This window comes from Balaenoptera borealis (genome assembly GCF_965194805.1).
Source record: "Balaenoptera borealis genome assembly, chromosome: 15".
In the NCBI taxonomy this organism is placed as follows: Eukaryota; Metazoa; Chordata; class Mammalia; order Artiodactyla; family Balaenopteridae; genus Balaenoptera; species Balaenoptera borealis.
Window position 1 is genome coordinate 75,575,983 of NC_138871.1, and position 19,587 is coordinate 75,595,569.

The window sequence follows — 19,587 nt, forward strand, 5'->3', positions numbered from 1 at the left end:
TCTAAAACAAAACAAAACAACAACAACCAGAACTTTCTATTGGGACTCCCAAATGGTACAATGAGCTGTCCAAGATGAGATGAGTTTCTTGGCCCAGACATATTTTAGGACAAGATAGAGGAGGATGGGGGCCACCAGCAGTATTTTGACAGGAGATTCCTTCATGGGGTAAAGGTCCTCCCTAAGCAAAATAATAAATTCTCATCATTTAAAAATAAATATACACTATGAATATAGCAGTTTTCAATTATATACAATATGTACTTTTTTGAATACCATGTGGAAGATTGGCTATTAAAAACTGTGGCTTGAGAAGGAAATGGAGAAATCAGAATTCTCAGCGGTGAAAGAATAAAGCAAATTTGCAAATTTTGACAGAATCCCTAGATATAAGTCACAGATAACTGCTGCAGGGTCAGCATATGTACTAGTTCTATAGTGTAACATTTACCTAGGTTCCATCTGTAATCTATACGTAGGGAGGTCGCCTTACATATATAATCACTAAATGCAGTCCTTCACCAAGGTGAGTTTGTCTTATATTTAGGTAAAGTGATTATAAGTGTTTGCTTTTGAGATTGTAACATCCTCTGTACCAGCTCTCCTGCCTAGTACATAATTAACCTGTCAACCCACCCTGCAGTAATAAGTGTGATAGACAGGAAATATATTAGGAAGGAACTTTTGTGTGATGTGCTTTCAAGCCCTCTTTTATCCTTCAACTATCTTTCCTTTTAATTAGCACTTGGGTAACAGCATACCATAATGAATTACCATATTACTGTTATCAATAAAAATTATTTTGGGTCTAAAGTAGTCATTAAGATGAAATGTGTAAGACCTGTTCTGGATAGTTTGTAGGGAGATAGCAGTTGGATATCAAGTCTCTATTTCGTATGTTAATTTGAAAAGATTCAGAAGACTCTCAGATTTGTAAATACATATTTACTAAACATAAAGACATGAATATATGGGAGATAAAAGAAAGGGAATAAATGTATGCGTCTGGGGAGAACACAGCACTGACATAAAAAAGAAGACATTTTTGTTAAAGATGGCATATTGAACAAACACTTTTATCTTTGCCACCTCTCTAAAAACCTAACTAAAACAACAGCAAGAGGATGATTTGCACCCCAAATACAAAAGGAATGGGAGAAAAGATGAAAATTACCAAATGCTGCAGGCCAAAAAGCAGAAGAATGAGTGAATCTAACTTATCAAGTGTGGGCATATTGAACACTCAACTGGTAGCACAGAAAACAGAGGAGTAACCCAATTTACCCTCCGCAAAAAGACTCCTATAAGCTTAATGGCCAATATCAGCAATCTAGAGTAGTGGAGATGAAGGTAGGGCAAAGAAGAAAGTGATTAGGTAGAAGATTGTTTAAGAAGCTAGACCAGAGATTCCCATCTCCTCTTGGATCATCTGGGCAACTTTCCCCCCACATCTTGCAGGTAGGTTAGAGGTGGAAGTGTCATCCCTGGATGGGGTAAAAACTAGACACAGTTGAGATCAGAGATGTGATATGATACTCTTCTCCCACAAGGCTCTAAGAATGTCTGTAACCAGAATTATACAGTCCAGGCAGGAAGTCTGAAGTCCAAGAGAAAAAACTTAAAGCTCCCAGTGAAAAGCCTCACCAGTTCCACCTATAATAAAACCCACCAACACACACACCTGATTAGCATCTAATCAGGCTTTCTGGGCTATTAAATGAGCATTTAGTAAAAAGTATCCCAAGAAATTCAAGGAGAATGCCATGAAAAAGTCAAAGAACAAAACAAACAATAAGAATATCTGGAGGAAACAAGGAACCATCTCAGAGAGGAAAACATAAAAAACAAATAAACAAGCAAACATACAAACAGTAAGACCACACCTTCTCTAATAATACATTTAGTAAAATATTTTAAAAGAAAATATTGCATCCCCCAAACAGGAATAGAGTGTTACTATAAAGAAGATAACCAGAGGACACAGACTAGCTGGAAGTAAATAGAAGGCAAAAAATATTAAAGCTGAATAAATGGATTGAACCATACAGTTGTGCACAGTTGTAATTATCTTCCCCAAAGTAGAAGAAAATAAATAAAAGCATTTTGAGACGTGTAATGCCTTAGAAGATCTGCCTTCCATGTACCCTTTCTCAAGAAAATGCTAGAAGAGGTATTACCCCAAAATAAAGAGTAAACCAGGAAATTAAAAGACATAGGATCTAGGAATCAAGGCAGATAAAGGAAATCCCCAACTTGAAAATGGAAGGAGATATCAGAATAAAAGCTGCATAGCAGTCCTAGAGACAAATCAGTTCAGAATGGAGCAGGCCAGAAGGAACAAAAAAAAGGTTCCTTCAAGATAAAAGTAATTGAATATATGATGTTTTTAACATATTGGGAAGAGATTTATACAAAATAGATAAGAATTTAGGGATGAATTAGTGATAAGACAGTGGAACAGTACCCATACAAAAGGTAAGAACATTCTTAATTCTTGGGAAACTAAGAAGTTTTGCAGGAAAGAAAAAGTAGTCATGGTACCATACATGGCTTAATTGTGAATAACACTGACACAGTCAAAATGATGCAATGTCTTGATTCTGATCTAAAGAAAATGATGTCATAATTATGGTGGTAGAATGGGAGATGAAAAGCAAACATATGGAAAGTGAGCAGCAAAAACTTCCAAAATCTAGCATTTTTTCTTCCATAGTGAGAAGTCAACAGATAATGTTTTAAATGGAAAAATCAAGAAGTGCCAATGTAAGTATAGTATTAAGAAACATGAAAGTAAGGGAATTCCCTGGTGGTCCAGTTTAGGACTCCACGCTTCCACTGCTGGGGGTCCAGGTTTTATCCCTGGTTGGGGAACTAAGATCCTGCAAGCTGCAAGGCAAGGACAAAAAAAAAAAAAAGAAAAAAGAAAAAAGAAAAAAAAGAAACATGAAGGTAGATACTAAAGGAAAGCGAAATATTTGAAAGTTGCCATTTTCTAGAGCATCAGTTGAATGGGGGTGGTAAGACAATCATATTTTTTCATAATTAGTCTTGTAGAATGTGTATCTTTAAACTATGTGCTATGTGGAGGGAAAAAATAGCATTTCATGTCTATAAAGTTCAGACTCATAGTTACACATTCTCTTTTTAGAAGCCTGAAGCTAGCCTCAGGGACAGAAGGACCTTGTTAGAAGATGCCAATGAGGATAACATCTTCTGTTGAGCTATTTTGAGGACACAAAGCCTGTGGGGAAGACCAAAAGTAGCCAGAGGAAGTAGCAGAATTAAGAAGGAATGCTTAAATCCCACTCCTTATTTTTGCACAATGAAAAATGTTCTCAGTTTCTACTCCCCATGAGAGAAAGGCATGGAAACACTTTCTGCTTTCTTCTCTGACCTCTGATAAAATTAGGAAAAGGCACGGAGGACACGAGGCTCAGTTACTTCTGGGGAGGCTTCTTCTTTCTGCATGGATTGCCCTCAGGACCTAGGTGTCCTCTGCTTGTTCAGGGGTACGCTTTCCAGGCACTGTCTGTCCCTGACTCTGCAGAGGGAGGCCAGCAGTTTGGGGGATATGCTCAGTTCCAGAGAGGAGATATATGGAGTAATTACTGAATGAAATAAATACATATTCTCCAATTTGCATTTATCAGTAATAAAACGGACATTTTAACTCTATGTGTATCAGTCCTATATCTTATTTCTCAACTGGCTTCAAACTCAGGAGAAAAATAAAGAATGTGTTTTTATTGAATCACTCTCAAAACCCAACAGACATTATTGCCTTCCTGGATATTGAGAGCTCCTTGACAAGTAATAACACCGAGCGTGAGGAATTTCGTGGATGCTGTGAGGTGCTGCCCGGTGCTCCTTTGAGAAATGAAGACTTAGTTCCCAGTTCCTGGGAGTGCGGCTAACAAACAGCCTTCTGCATGAATTGCCTCACTAAAGAGAGTTGCCTTGACCAAAGGCAAAACCACAATGAGATATCACCTCACACCTGTCAGGATGGTTATTATCAAAAAGACAACAAATAACAAGTGTTGGTGAGGATGTGGAGAAAAGGGAACCCCTGTGGACTGTTGGTGGGAATGTAAATTGGTACAGAAACTATAGAAAACAGTATGGAGTCTCCTAAAAATAGAACTACCATACGATCCAGCAATTCCACTCCTAGATATTTATCTGAAGAAAACAAAAACACTAATTTGAAAAGATATATGTACCCAATGTTCATTGCAGCATTATTTACAATACCCAAGATATTGAAGCAACCTAAGTGTCCATCCATAGATGAGAGGACACAGAAGTTCTGATATACCTATATATCTAGATCTAGATAGATGGATAGATAGATAGATAGATAGATAGATAGAAGAGAATGGAATATTAGCCATAAAAAGAATGAAATCTTGCATTTGTGACAACATGGATGGACTTAGAGGGTATTATGCTGAATGAAATAAATCAAACAATAACAAATACAGTATGAATTCACTTATGTGTGGAATTTAATAAACAATATGAATGAACAAACATAACAAAACTGAAACAGACTCAGATACAGAGAACAAACTGGTGGTTGCCATATGGGAGGAGATGGGGAGATGGGTGAAATAAGTGAAGGGGATTAAGAACTACAAACTTCCAGTTATAAAATAAGTCATGGGAATGTAAGTACAGCATAGCAAATTCAGCCAATAATATTGTAATAACTTGGTATGATGACAGATGGTAACTAGACTTACGGTGATCATTTTGTGATGTATAAAAATATGGAATCACTATGTTGTACACCTGAAACTAGTTATAATATTGTAAGTCAATTATACTTTCAAAAAAAAAACTGGATGAGAGATGATGACTTCAGAAAAAGAAAAACAAGAAACTATATCGCAACATATCTTATCCCTGTGGCAAATCTTACGTCCTTCTCAACACTGCCTAATTCTGCTTTTTTTGACAAGAGTTGATTCCAACAGCACTCCATAATAAACTTTCTGAAAACTTCTCTCCATTTCAGAATCAGATTCCCAGGAATTTCGACTTTCAAGAGTGCGTAATGTGTTATTACATAGCTAAATCCTCATAGGCCTTTGCAGATTATAACAGTTAACACTGAGTCTTTACTATGTGTCAGTTATTCTGTTCAGCATTTTACATGTATTAATTCTTTTGCATGTGTGTGTGTGTGTGTGTGAGATAACCCTATAGGTAAGCATTATTATCATGTCCAGGATGAGGACAATAAATTTCAGAGAGGTTAAGTACGTCACAAATAGCTGAGCTGACATATTAATCAAGTTAACCTGTCTGCAACAACTGTCCTCTTAACCTCCCTGCCAGAACTCTCACTTAAAGAAAATGCCAATTTCTACAGCCCTGTCCCTTTAAGATTGTGAGAAGTTAACCAAAAAGGAGTTCTCTTTAGGTAAAATATTCTCTGTCTTACATATCTTGCCTTAGCAAGTAAACAGTTTGGACCTTAGAAAGAGAATCCCAAGTTTACCACTGTCTTCTTTATGTGAACTAAGGATGGTTAATATTTTGAAAATTTTTTTAACTTTTTATTTTATATTGGAGTATAGCCAATTAACAATGTTGTGACAGTTTCAGGTGCACAGCAAAGCAACTCAGCCATACATACACATGTATCCATTCTCCCCCAGACTCCCCTCCCATGCAGGCTGCCACATAACATTGAGCAGAGTTCCCTGTGCTATACAGTAGGTCCTTGTTGGTTATCCTTTTTAAATACAGCAGTGTGTTGTTTCCTCAACCATTAGCCAGAGATAGCTGGATTGTTCTATGAATAAATTATGGAAGTATGACAGAAATCAGAGATAAATAGGAAAAAAGGTATTCCATCTCCTCCAAATTCTACAGTCTTGTGTGTGTGTGTGTGTGTGTGTGTGTGTGTGTGTGTGTGTGTGTGTGTGTGTGTCTTGAGCTCTCATTGGTGCTGTTCTTTAAAACTAGCTCTTTTTGAAGCAATCTATGCTTTTCATCCTTTCTCATGTTCCTCATGAGCTCTCCATGGTACTGACTGCAGTCCTGCCCAAAGAAAATCAAGCATAGACTACTGGAACTAAAAACAAATTTAGAGATGATCTGTTCACTGTCTGAAATGATTTTGGCCTTTCAGTGACTCATGAGATACAGAATATCTCAGATGCTTGACACAGAAAAGTTTATCTTTTATAAATCTGTTTAGTGCAGCATAACTTAGGTGTTGGTTGGGGTGGGGGTAGGACATTCTATCTGCATTTATAGATGATATTCAGAATCACTCTCTAATATTTCACGTTAATTTTACCAATGAAAATTTTGAAATATAGTACAGCATTTTGACACAGATTCATCATACTCTCTTCCACTTCTTAATCCTCCCTCCCCAACAGACAGCTTGAGTGTACTTGGTCTCTGCTCTTTTATCTTGTTTCCAAAGCTATATACATATATATATATATATATATATATATATATATATATATATATATACACACACAAACACAGATATATATAGTTGCTTATGTGATCCACTATACTATTCCTTTGTCCCTCCTCTTCCTTCTTCCCTTCCCAAATTCCAACTTTTTCCTATCCACTATTAATACTCCTTATGTTATAGTTGGGCAAACCGGTTCCTGAAAGGGATGTGACTAGACTCATTAGCTGGCTGGATAAGCATTATCTATTTTTTGAGTCTGTCACTGTGTAGAATAGCAATATCCTATACAAATAAAATGTGATCCACATCTATATTTTTAGACTTTTTATAAGCCACACTAGAATATAAAATGAAACAGGTTGAAATTAATTTTAATAACATATTTGATACCCCTAGATATCCAAAGTACTGCCATGTTAACATGCAAGCTATTAAAAATAGTAATATGATATTTATGTCTTTTTTATACTAAATCTTTGAAATCTGGCATGTATTTTACACTTACATATATATACATGTGGACCAGCTACATTTTAACTGCTGAGTGGCACATGTGGCTACTGTACTGGGAAGTGCAGGTACAGAGTCCAGACTAAGAACATGACCAAGCATTTTCTTAATAGAGATTTGCCAGTTACAGCAGGACCATTGCCTGTGCTAAACACACCAATAATGCAAAATTTCCAGTAACTACACTAGTCCTGACCTCTCTGTCTCACCATCCAAGCTTAAGTTCATCTTTGTCCCAAGCCAACTTTGACTCTCTAACTTTATTATAGTTCTTCACTAACCCAGTCCTGTAGCCTGCAGCCTAAAGTAACCTACTTCAAGAGACAGGAATTGTACACACTCTCCAAAGAGAAAATAATAAACCAGTCAGCCATACAGAAGACTGAAGCACATAGAACAGGGCTAAATATCCCATTTCAATCTTGGGTTTCGCCTCTTAGAAGTTATCCAACCCTCAGAAGTTGCCTGAATCCTGTTTACTACCTTAGAATAGCAATTTAGGTGGTGCTTCCTTCCCTAGAACCTGCTGTGACTACTTACCCTCCTATGCCACTTCTCAAATAACTGCCAAAACCTAAAAGAAGAACTCAGATGGCCTCCAGACTTCAGAATTTCAGACAGGGAGAACAGTGAAAGTACCTCCCTTCAATCTTTATTCTGTTTGCTGAAAATAAACAAAACTCCGGAGTAAACAAAGTTTCCAGGCTCCTTCTTTTCACACTTCCTGAATGTTAGCAATTTCATGTGTGTCCATGTGTATTTGAGTATGTTTGTCTAAATATATGTTCACATGTTATGCTATATTCTTCCCCATGGAGCTCAGAGATGAGCTGAATGTATTCATCTCGTATGCATGTCTTTGGAATTGCAGAAGTAGTATTTTTTTTTCTGCCAGGTTTAGCATAAAATATAGAAATGTAGATACACAGACTGATGACTTATTTTTCCAGTGTTATTAGGAAACTATTCATTTCATATAAATGACTTTTCCATATAATTTAAGTGCAATTTGATTTGTTCTGTTTCATGGCACTATGCCATGTGATGTAAAGACCTTACAGCGATCCTATAAAGTATCTCCATTTCACAAATTAGGAAATTAAGACCAGCGAGGTGAAACAAATTTAAACATGGACCTATTACTTGAGCATTGTGTTACCATAGACTTAACCATTATACAGCTTTGTCTATGTGCCAAAACCCTCAGTGGTCCACTATTTCTAATGATCTTTCCTAAGAAGCTTAGCTTTACTAGCCATGTTATCTTCTCTGTTCTGAAGGCAGTATCATATCTCCCCAAAAGGCAAAAGAATACAGAATTTGTGAGAGTTCTTTTGCTTCTTAGAAATGTTTAACTAATTTCAACTGCTTTGTGTGGAGGGGGTGTCTGGAAGCATGACCTAGGACGAGTGGGGCATTTCTTTATGACTTATTCAGAGTGAGAAACAGGGCTAAAGCTCAGTGTACTAATTCTTAAATCAGAGGTTAATCATCTTTCTTGTGATGTGACTCTACTGAAGGCAAATAAGTAGCTCAGTTCAAACAATTAAGCAAATATTTCCTGGATTATCATTATTCTCAAGACACTATGTAAATATCTATCACGGTATACACATATATGAGTGTCTATTCATTTGAATATGTATATATTCCTTTGAATACAAAGATGACAAGAATTCTACTGTGGCATTTTGAGTCCTGCCAGAAAATTCCAGGGGCTTTGCTTAGCCAGACATTCATGTTCTTACCACATTCCCCTTATAACCAATCTCATAGCTCTGGGCCAGTGGCGAAGGCTACAGTTAGAGCTCATAATAACTACGGAAAATCAGATGTTGGATCCAAGGAAAACAACCTGAACTTGGAAACAAACAAACCTATGATTCTGATTTTATTCTTACCATGAATTCTATATGTACCTTGAATATATATTGTCATAAACAATCAGAGACATCAGAAAAACTAAAGAAAACTGTTCTTTAGATTTAAAAGGATGCATATATTTAATCAATCAAATAGTACTGATTAAGCTCTTGCGGTATACAAGGTCTTATACAACGACTGGTATTAAGAGGAATTGGGAACATGGTCTTCCTGTATAATTAGGAGTTAAAAATAGAACTAAATTAGGGAAGTGAGAGTTGAGATACTTATTTCAAGTTTTCTGCAACACCTGTGCTAGGATCACTGTCACCCTTATGGTCAGGATCTCCTTGCCCTTGGTGATAGAAGCATGGCCCAGAGCCCTGGCATGGAAGCAAAGCGGAAGGAGGAGCCATAGCCCTGAAAGCCCCCAACATGAGCCCACAGGCATGAGGGACAGGATACTCTGACCTCTGAAAATGGGGCTCACATGACTTTGGCTTTGTATACATGGATCAATGTCCTCTCACTGTCTTTAAAATTTCCCGTGGAATATGTAAGAAGTTAAAAAAAAAAAAATACACCCTCCCCCGAAAAAAAACCATATATACACACACAGAAGTAAACTCTGGTCAGTGATCTGCTGATAAGACCACTCTCTTTTCTAAAGTTGATCCCAAGCACATTCATTCCTGCACAGTGTGGATTAAGGATAGCCATAATTTATTTCAGTTTAGTTGATTTTTTTTTTGCCTCGAATCACACACAAAAAATGTGGCCTATTTCCCTTCGCCTTGAATCTTAGCTGGTCCTGGGATTCCCTTTGACTAATAAGAAGCAGCAGAAGTGACACTGTGTAATTTCTGAGGCCAGGCCTTAAAGAGATCTTCAAATTCCACTTTCTCGTAGCTGGAATTCTACTCTTGGATCCCAGCCACCACACTAGGTAGAGCTTAATTCCCATAGAGAGGCCAAGAGGAGGAGAACCATGGAGCTCTGGCCCACGGCCCAGCTGAGCTCTACCTGACAGCCAGCACCCACTGCCAGCCATATGATTGAGCCATCTTGGATGTTACAGTCTCATGCTTTCGGAAGACTGTAGTCCCACCCAACACCACACGGAGCAGAACTGCTCAGCTGAAACCAGTCAGACACAGAATCGTGAGAGATTAGAAATTGTCATTGCTTTGGGCCATTAAATTCGGGGAGTGGTTTGTTATAGTGCAATAAATAACTGAAGAACTCCCCATCTCTATTCAGCTTTCATCCTCCATCAGGACGCTTACTGTTCTCAGTATTTTGGAAATACACTCCTAAGCACCTGGCTCTAAGAAAGGCTCAGTGAATACGAGCTGAGTGTGTGTGTGTGTGTGTGTGTGTGTGTGTGTGTGTACACAGTCCACTTCGCTGTACACTCCAGGAAAGTTGCTTTAGAAAAATAACTGGCAGCTGCGTGTCCTTAGTGTTTTTACATCACTCGGGGGACATCACAATTCTTTCTCGGCCACCACAATACCAGCTTAGAAGAACTGTAAAAGGGCGACACTGCTGAACACATTTTTATATGCTCCCGCTGTTGACGGCTCTCACCGGTGTCCCGGCAGCCCTCTCTAGGCCTCACACCAGCATATGCAGCTGAGTTCCCTGTGCGTTTCCCATTGTCAGGACTAGGAAAGAACATTTACTTTCCTGAAACTAGGTTGTCTCTTTGACCTAAACTCCAGAATTCAAACAGAAAAGACTCTGATAATGAGGCTGCATTGTCAAAAGACTAGAAAACATTTTAGAGGCTCATTCAATGTACAGATCATTCGAACAGTAATCAGAGATTAAGATATTTCATTCATGTGATCTTTTTCTATTCTATTTTTATAGGCCTTAGGTCTTTCCTATACATGTTAAAACCACAGGCGTCTTCTTTCTGATTTCGCCGTCCCCCAAATACTGAAGATCCTAGCTAGGGGGTCTTTTAATGAACTGTTTAAACAATTATGTCTCACATTTGGACAGTCCCTTATCATTTTGAAAGTACTTTTAAAATACTGCCTCCTTTGTTTCCATTTCTTTATGAATAAAATTCTTGCTTTGGGTCTTTTAAGGTTTGCCTTCTAAGGAAGGTAATGGCGTAGGGGCTACTGATCTAGCAGATGCGTGCCCGCTCCTCTCAGACGTTTCTCAGTCCATTGCCTTTTTCCCAGGCATTTGTACAGGCAGGAAATATGCAGATGTATTTTATTCCGGGATTTGTAGCAGCTAATCACTTTCCAACAATTATTTTGAAAAACCAATGGCATCATGGATGCTTTACAATTATATAAATCCACAAGAGGGGAACTACTGCTTTACTTTCTTCAGCTGCAAAAGCACAAGGAGCTGAGTGTCAAGTAGGCCCAGGTGAGCGGCCTGATTAGACAGTATTAGCAAACTCCACAGGCTCTTGTTTCATTAGAGATACTGGAAGCGAAAACTCTACCTTCGATGCTTCTCCCATGTTTGAGAAATATAGTTGGCCCTCTGTATCCATGGGTTCCACATCCACAGCGGAGATGGAACCCGTGACTATGGAGGGTGACTATGTAAGAGACTTGACCATCGGCCGATTTCCGTATCCGTGGGGGCTCCTGGAGCCAATCCCCCGTGGATACTGAGAGACGACTGTACCGCCATCATTACGGAAGCAAATCACTGGGAACCCAGGTGCCTCAGCTGCCTGTATATGGGATTTTACTCACTCTTCGCCCCCAACATCATCCTCCCATAAGCCCTTCCATGGAAAATTTCTGGCCACTCACATGTCTTGGTTTTTTGCTTTTTTTGTTTTTTGATGTGGACCATTTTTAAAGTCTTTATTGAATTTGTTACAATATCGCTTCTGTTTCATGTTTTGGTTTCTTGGCTGCAAGGCATGTGGGATCTTAGCTCCCCGACCAGGGATCAAACCCGTACCCCCTGCATTGAAAAGCGAAGTCTTAACCACTGGACCACCAGGGAAGTCCCCACATGTCTTTTTTTAACCATAAAAGACCACTTTTCCAACCTCAAGAGGATGACTTTGGTGAGTAGAAACAGAGAAAAAAATGAAAGAATAAATCACAGAGCAAAGCTCTGGAGAAAAACTTCATCACATCACAGTGTATTCTTTCCGAATTAAAGCCCTGACTTTGTATACCAACTCTGACACTTGGTACACTGGGTAAACCATCTAACTTAACAATTCTGCATTTATAAATTAGAATAGGAATGGTATTTAATGCATAGAGTTGTTATAACATGTAAAATGTTTTAGCACATCAGTGTTCAACCAATTGTTATTTTCCATCTTACATTCCACAGATACTGCTTAGCAACTGGCGTGTGCTGACTCTGTGTCAGGCATTGGCAATGTTAGGACACAGTTTGGCCATGTGGAAAAGCATAACATATATACTGGAAACATGAAGCAGCATGAAAAGTAAACAAGAACACAAGGGAAGTGCACACTGAGTGGGAACATATGTGGTCAGAGAAGACTTCTTAGAGGTGGCAGACTTTGAAGAAAGTGCAGAGTTTTGGTAAGTGTTAGAGGGAAAGGGAAAATAACTTCATGAGCGCAGAGTTGGGGGTGATCATGGCTGTAGATGAAAGGTCAGACTTTGAACAAAGATCTGGATGTGTGCAATGTGTTTGAGGGAAACGGTACTGACCAGGCTCCTACATTCTACCCACCTATAAAATAAATCTCTTGTGCTTCAATGGATCGTTGTACTCTCTTGCAACTTCAATACCCAAAGGAGGTATAAGTAAACCCTAGGGGTCAGTGATACAAAGGAGCAAGTATTTTACAAGGGGTCAATGATACAAAGAAGCAAGTATTTTACAAGTAATGGGACACAAAAGATCAGACTAGGAGAGCATGCAATGAGACAGTCCCAGTCAAACACGGAGCTACACAACAGAGGAGACAGTACCTGAGTGTGGGAGTTTCCATCCTTAGGTGAGGGGTCTTAGACATGAATGAGAAGAATTCTCTTGTAATGTGCAAGAGAACTATAAGCATGAGAACTATACATTCTTACACTGGTGTTCAGACCCTATTCTTGTTAATTCCTGTTCCCTTCTTTGTCTCTAATATACTTGATGATTGTTTTACATTGAATTCTGGATGGGAGAAATGAGAATGGATTAAATATTAGATAAAATCATAGGTTTCACAAACATGATACTAGAAAAGCTTGCTGTATTAGAAATAAGTTCTCATTGTGTTCAAAGGTCAAGCTAGTTTGGGAACAGAATGAGTGTTATCTGTCCATACCAAGAAGATTCCAATGGCCAACAGCCCTAATAGATGCATAGATGCATGCCAACTTAAACTAAAGCACAGCAAAGATTTAGCAACCAAAAGCAAGGCAGTCTTAGCCAAAGCATTAAGCACATGATGTAACAATAGAAAATGAAACATTTTAAGGCTAGGGAGTAAAAACTTTTGATCATGGAAGAATCAAATTAATTTTTAAGTCATTTTGGCTGGATGGTGTTTATCAAGATATCAAGAGACTACGGATGAAAGTGGATTGGGTGTCCAGGAAAAGCAAGGGCTCCATGAAGCCAACAGACTCAAGACACATTTTCCTCAGTACTATTTTGGACTTTATTCCCCCCATAAGCTTTCAAATTTCAATCACTACCCCACTGAGTCTGGGGAGAAATTGATAAAGAAAATAATATAGCAGACAATCACAAGTGAATTGAATTTGAGCACAATTGAGATGAACTGCAGTGTTTAAAAATAGAATCATTTCAAAAATGGGCTTAAGGGAGAGTGTTTTTCTCTTATGTGTTGCTTAAATTTTGAGACGAGAAAGCAGGGAAGGAATTAGAAGGGTGGGCAGGTGGGAGGGGGGAAGGTTGTGCCCTGACTTGGCTAAATATTTATCTAATTCCTCTCAGCTTTTTTATTTTTGGACACTTCTTCAATCTACCTGAGCAGCATTGGAAAAGGAAATTGTTAAAATAAAATGATGTTGCCTGTGATCACAAGTGAACTGAATTTTTCCACATGGGCTGCAGTGCGTAAAAGCCTTTTTTCTTTTTAAGATTTTATATATATACGTAATCACTGAAGTTCTGAAGAGGGAAAAACAGAATCACAAACTCATAGACTCTTAGAACTGATAGGGACCTTAGAAATTATCTTACTCAGTTCCCAAATTGGGCTGTACCATCAGGATCCTCAAAAGAACTTAAAAATATTATTTCCTTTTCCTACTCAAGAGCTACTGAATCAGACTCCCTGAGGCCGAAGCTCCAGAATGGGTCGTTTAAAAGCTCTCCAAAAAAACTTTAAAGCAGCCAGGCTGCTGTCTCCTGATTCAATGCATCTCTTATGATTTACTGTAGAGGAATCCAAATCTCAGAGCAGAGAATTCATACAGATATTAAGTGACAAAGCAAAAAACTGAACTTAGCATTTCTGAATCCTGGTGCATTACGCTTTTCACTACTCCAAAAAGAGAGGAATGAAGGGCTATAAACATCCCTAGAATAATCTGGATGAAAAGAAATCTCTCTAGTAAAGTGTGGATGACCTCAGCTGACATGATGCAGGATTTCCAGAGCAGACACTGACAGGGCCAGGTAAGAAGTGCTTGGCCCTTTTCAAGGCTGAAAGCTGAGGAAATCAGCACTGGCTATGGTTTTGTTGTTGTTGTTGTTGTTGTTTTTGGTTATTGTTGTTGTTTGTTTGTTTTGCCACACCACGCGGCATGTGGGATCTTAGTTCCCCAGCTAGGGATCAAACACATGGCCCCTGCATTGGAAGCGCTGAGTCTTAACCACTGGACCACCAGGGAAGTCCCAGCACTGCTTTAGTGGGAAGTTGTAGTGCTGTGTCTCCGATTTTGGTCTCTTGGAGTGTAGGTTCATTGGGCAATAATCATTTCTTTAATTAATGGACAATGTAATTAACATACTATAGTCCTGAAATGAGCTCCTGAAATGAGCTCAAGCCAAATGATATGAAGATACAGGTGCAAGGCCTTACCCAGAAGGCTTATGCAAGGCTTATGTCAGGAAAAACCCAGTTCTGTAAAATATCTGTAGAACAAACCAAATCAACATTTCCTGTAAGCAGCTCTTTCTAATTGAGGAGGCTGTTCATGCCAATAACAGAGTCTCAGAATTTGGAGGCGACCTTAAAATTTATTTAGTACAAACGTTCACCCAGTCAGGAATCTAGTCCACAACACCCATGCCAGCTGGTGGGCTGGACTCTGCTAGGACACGTTCAGTGATGTGAAAATCGCTCTTTTTTTAAGGTAACCTATTTTGTTGTCTCATCTATTATTGCTAGAAAAAAGTTTCACCTATTAATAAACAGTTTTCTTCTCTGCAATTTCCAAACTTTCATACTCCTTTAGGAGGGCTCTTTTTTTTTTTAAACAAATTTGTTTCTTGTACCAAATAGCAGCTCCCAAAATATCTGCAGAAAGCTATCAAGTGATCCCCTTCTGTACTTCTCCTTCTGTGTACTTCTGCTGATTTCTACCATGTTCCATAGTGTGTTAGCCTGTTGTTTATATTACTAGTATATGATTCATCATACTACAGGTGAGCGTATGGGACCTCTCCCACCCACTAGACTGTGATCTCCTTGAGGATGGACAACATGATGTATTTATGCGTCCCTGTATCTCTATTCTCTAACATAATGTGTGACATAGAACAACAGGTATTTAAATGTTTTTGGTAATTGAATCACACCTCATCCTACTTTTAAGTTACCTCTTCTTTGGGATAAATACCCTAAATTTCTTGAATCTCAAGGCTTCTTGAGATAAGCACTGTTTTGTTCATCATTATACCATAACATCTATCACAGAGTACTCAATTAATACTGTTGAATTAATTTGGCAATGTGTTCCAGGTCCTTCATAAATCTTATCATTGTCTTCTTCTGGACGCAGTGCATTTTAAAGCCTCTTTTAAAAAATTAGTACCACCCCAAATGGGGTCTTGACGCACAGTGGGAGTATGGCTTCCCTTGAGCTAGATATTATGTAGCTCAGATTTACATTTGGCTTTTCAAACAGCCTTCTTATGCCTTTGGTTCAGGTTGACCTTAAAGTTATTGAAATCTGAAAGTCCTTTCTCATAAATATTAACAGTGATATTTGCCCAATCTTGAACAACAGTTGCTAATTTTACCTAAAATATAAAGTACAGTTTAAGGTATACAAAAGGTAATACAAGGCTATATTAAAATTTAAACATTTAATACAGGATAGTGGTTAACTACTCAGGTTCAAATTCTGGCTCTGTCACTTACTAGCTTTGTAACCTTGGATAAGTTACATCACTTTTCTGAACATCAGTTTCCTTGTCTATTAACTGGGCATAATTATAATACCGACTTCATAGCTTTCTTTTTAACTTGCAAAATATGTATTTGACAAGGGCTTTTGAACAGAATATATTTTTTTAAAAATTCTTATAAGCCAATAATAAAAGTCAACCCAATAAAATGAGCAAAATATTTTACAGACTCCTGATAGATGCACATAATACACTAGGTCAAAGGAACTGATACAACAGGGCTTTAGTGCTGTGGCGGTAAGGTGCGGGGGAGGGGAAGCATCCTCCAGTACTGCGATTAGGTTTACTACGATGAGTCTTTTAGCGAGCCTATGCCTCTGGACTATGAACTTCACAAATATTTCTCAGTTATTTTTCCTCCCCCCCTTAGGTGGAACAGGATGGCTAGAGTGGGCTGGAGTTTCCCTCCTCCTAGGTCAGGTAGGCTCTGATAAAACTCTTGCTGGTTAGGCCCTGGTAAAATAGTTTTCCCTGAGGGCAGACCTTGAACAGTAAGAACCTAAGAACCTAAGAACAGTACGTTCTGATGCTTTTCAAAATGGGAGATTTTTCTCTGATACTCACTGTGAGGGCCTGGTAGAGCTTCTGGAGGTAAAACTGACAAAAGTGTGGGAGCCCCGGCTCAGACTGAACCTCTCTGGGGAGTTTTACTCTCAGCATTGTCCACACTGAGCCTCCAGCAATTTGTCAATTACAGTTCCGATTTCCCTCTCCCAGCACGGGTTCTCATAGACGCTTCAGCTCACAGGTTTCTGCTCTGGTAAGCTGTGATTCTTTGGGGTTTTGTTTTTTTGTTTGCTTTGTTTCTATTTATTTATTTATTTTTTTAAATGAAGTATAGTTGATTTAAAATGTTTCAGGTATAGAGCAAAGTGATTCAGTTTTCTGTATATACACATACATATATATTCTTTTTCAGATTCTTGTCCATTATAGGTTATTACAAGATATTGAATATAGTTCCCTATGCTATACAGAAGGTCCTTATTGTTTATCTATTTTATATATAGCAATGTGTATCTATTAATCCCAAATTCCCAATTTATCACCCTCCCTTCCCCCTTTGGTAGCTATAAGTTTGTTTTCTATGCCTGTGAGTCTATTTCTGTTTTGTAAATAACTTCATTTGTATCATTTTTTTAGATTCCACATATAAGTGATATCATATGATACGTGATTCTTTGTCTTTGCCTGTTGGTCTCTCCAATTTGGGGAACAGTAGTTTGCCCTGTGACCTCACTTCTCTTCGGGCTCTAAGAAGAGCTGTTAAATTTTCAGTTTGTTCTGCTTTTTACTTGTTGTTAGGATGAAGTGATGACCTCCAAGCTTCTTACATGCTGGATAGGAAACTGCAAGTTCCTTCATAGCTTTTTTTGTGCTTAGTACATAGCATTTTTTGAGATAGTGCATGTACAATGCTTTCTTCTATGTCTAGCAGATAGTAGATGTTAAATAAATGCTTATGATTTTACATGTTTGGGCCTATTATTCTAGTTTGGCAAGATTATTTGAACCCTGCCTATCAAAATGCTTATTAAATTGACCCTCTTAACTTTGGGGAAAAGGAAAATGTAATTAGCCTGCCTCCTGAGTTTTCAGACATGTCATTGATTAAAAAGACACTGAGATAGGAGCTCTGATCCAAGTTATCTTAGCCATACTGATTCACACTTTTTTGGATATATTTATTTAATCACTTGCATAAATGAATCTACAGCATAAACCATAAAGCTTCATTGTCTTCTTCCCTACAAATTTAATCTCAGTGTATCAACTAATATGCTGGCGTGACTGACATTGTGAGAGGCACTGTCTTGTTCTACCACCAGACATATGGTCCATGTCTTGTGTTGATGCAGGAAGGCAAAACTAGCTCTCTTGTAATCAGTAGAGGGACTACCTGTAAATTCAGATAAAAAGAGCCATCTGATCACCACTGCTGCTCTGCTACACCAAGACAAGGCTCTGGGCAGGATACTGCAAACCATGGTAAACTTCACGTTGCAGGAATAGGCTTATATGCTAGAAGCAGTGCCACTATTTTTACCCTAATTCCAGAATGTCTTGTGTCAATCTCTATATAATTTGAGCATAAGTCTTGATTCTCCACGAATGCTACAAGCAACGTAAGGGCAAGCACTGTATATCCCATCAACATCCCTCTCACTCTGCCCCCTTTAAGGGAAGGAAGCTGGTGATGAGACCATGCACAGGGTCTTGTGAGATCTAAGCAGAAGTTGGCCTTTGGAGCCCACTGATGTCTGCAAGCTCTTCTCCCCACATCACTTTTAGATCCATGGACCCAGAATGTGAGTGAGAAACCGAAAACATAAAATCCTTACATCAAGTGAAAATATGAGATATTGTTTAATGGGTCATATTCTTAAGCTTCCTGCCAGATGATACGTTACTAAGACCACAATGCAATGAACACACACACACAGTCACATGTCATTATTGGTCATCACTGGTATCCTCATCTGAAAACAAACAATAGAACTACTCATGGCTTCTAGACCCTAGAATTCTCTTTTCAAAGCCATCCACATTCCTATGTCTCCTGCCCACATCTCTCCTGATATATACTCTGGAAAAGCCAGTTAGAAAATATGTACTGAATATTTATGTTGTGCCTACTCATGCATAAAGCTCTTGGCCAGCTTTAGAAAGTTAAAAAAAAAAAAAAAAGATTCAGTTCTGCCTTCAATGAGCTCACTGTCATCTGGAGGGAAGGGACACTACATGAAAGAGTGGTTCATCATTCTACACTGTACCCAAGAACTGAGGGCTGGACTGCGTATTACAACCCTTAAGTGCCATAGGGCTTCAGAGGAGAAACAGCACAGTGCCCAAGGCATGACTGGGGAAACTGAACGGTAAGGGTGCCTTTGCAATTCATTGCAAAAAGATGAACGGGATCGTGTATAGTTTCCAATTTTTTTCAATCATTTAACTGCACTGCAGCCTACATACATCCTGTTGCTTCTTTTTATTCAGAAAGAAAAAATAAATAAATTCAAAGCCAAAAGTTAATCACTGACCCCAGGCCTATGCCTAAGAGAGCTGCCTCCTCTTTCCCTGGAGTTTCCAGGGTGAGTAGCCTGGTGGAAGTCAGCAGGGAAACAGGGTGAACACCAATTTGTGTGCTGATTTTATAACAAGATTATTTCCTAAATCACAGGCTAGAGTCTACATACCAAGAAAGCATTTTTGGATACAGAATTACATTTTTAATTTATGTTGAAGTTGAATTATGATTTTGAAATCTATTTATACCACACACGCAAAATAGAATTATTTAAGTGAAGGGAAAAAGTTACTCCTCAGATGATAAAGCCTGAAATCCCTGCCCATAAAAGAAAGGAAGAAAGAAAGATTTAGATGTGCTTAGTAGAACTGGTTGATTTTAAACACTT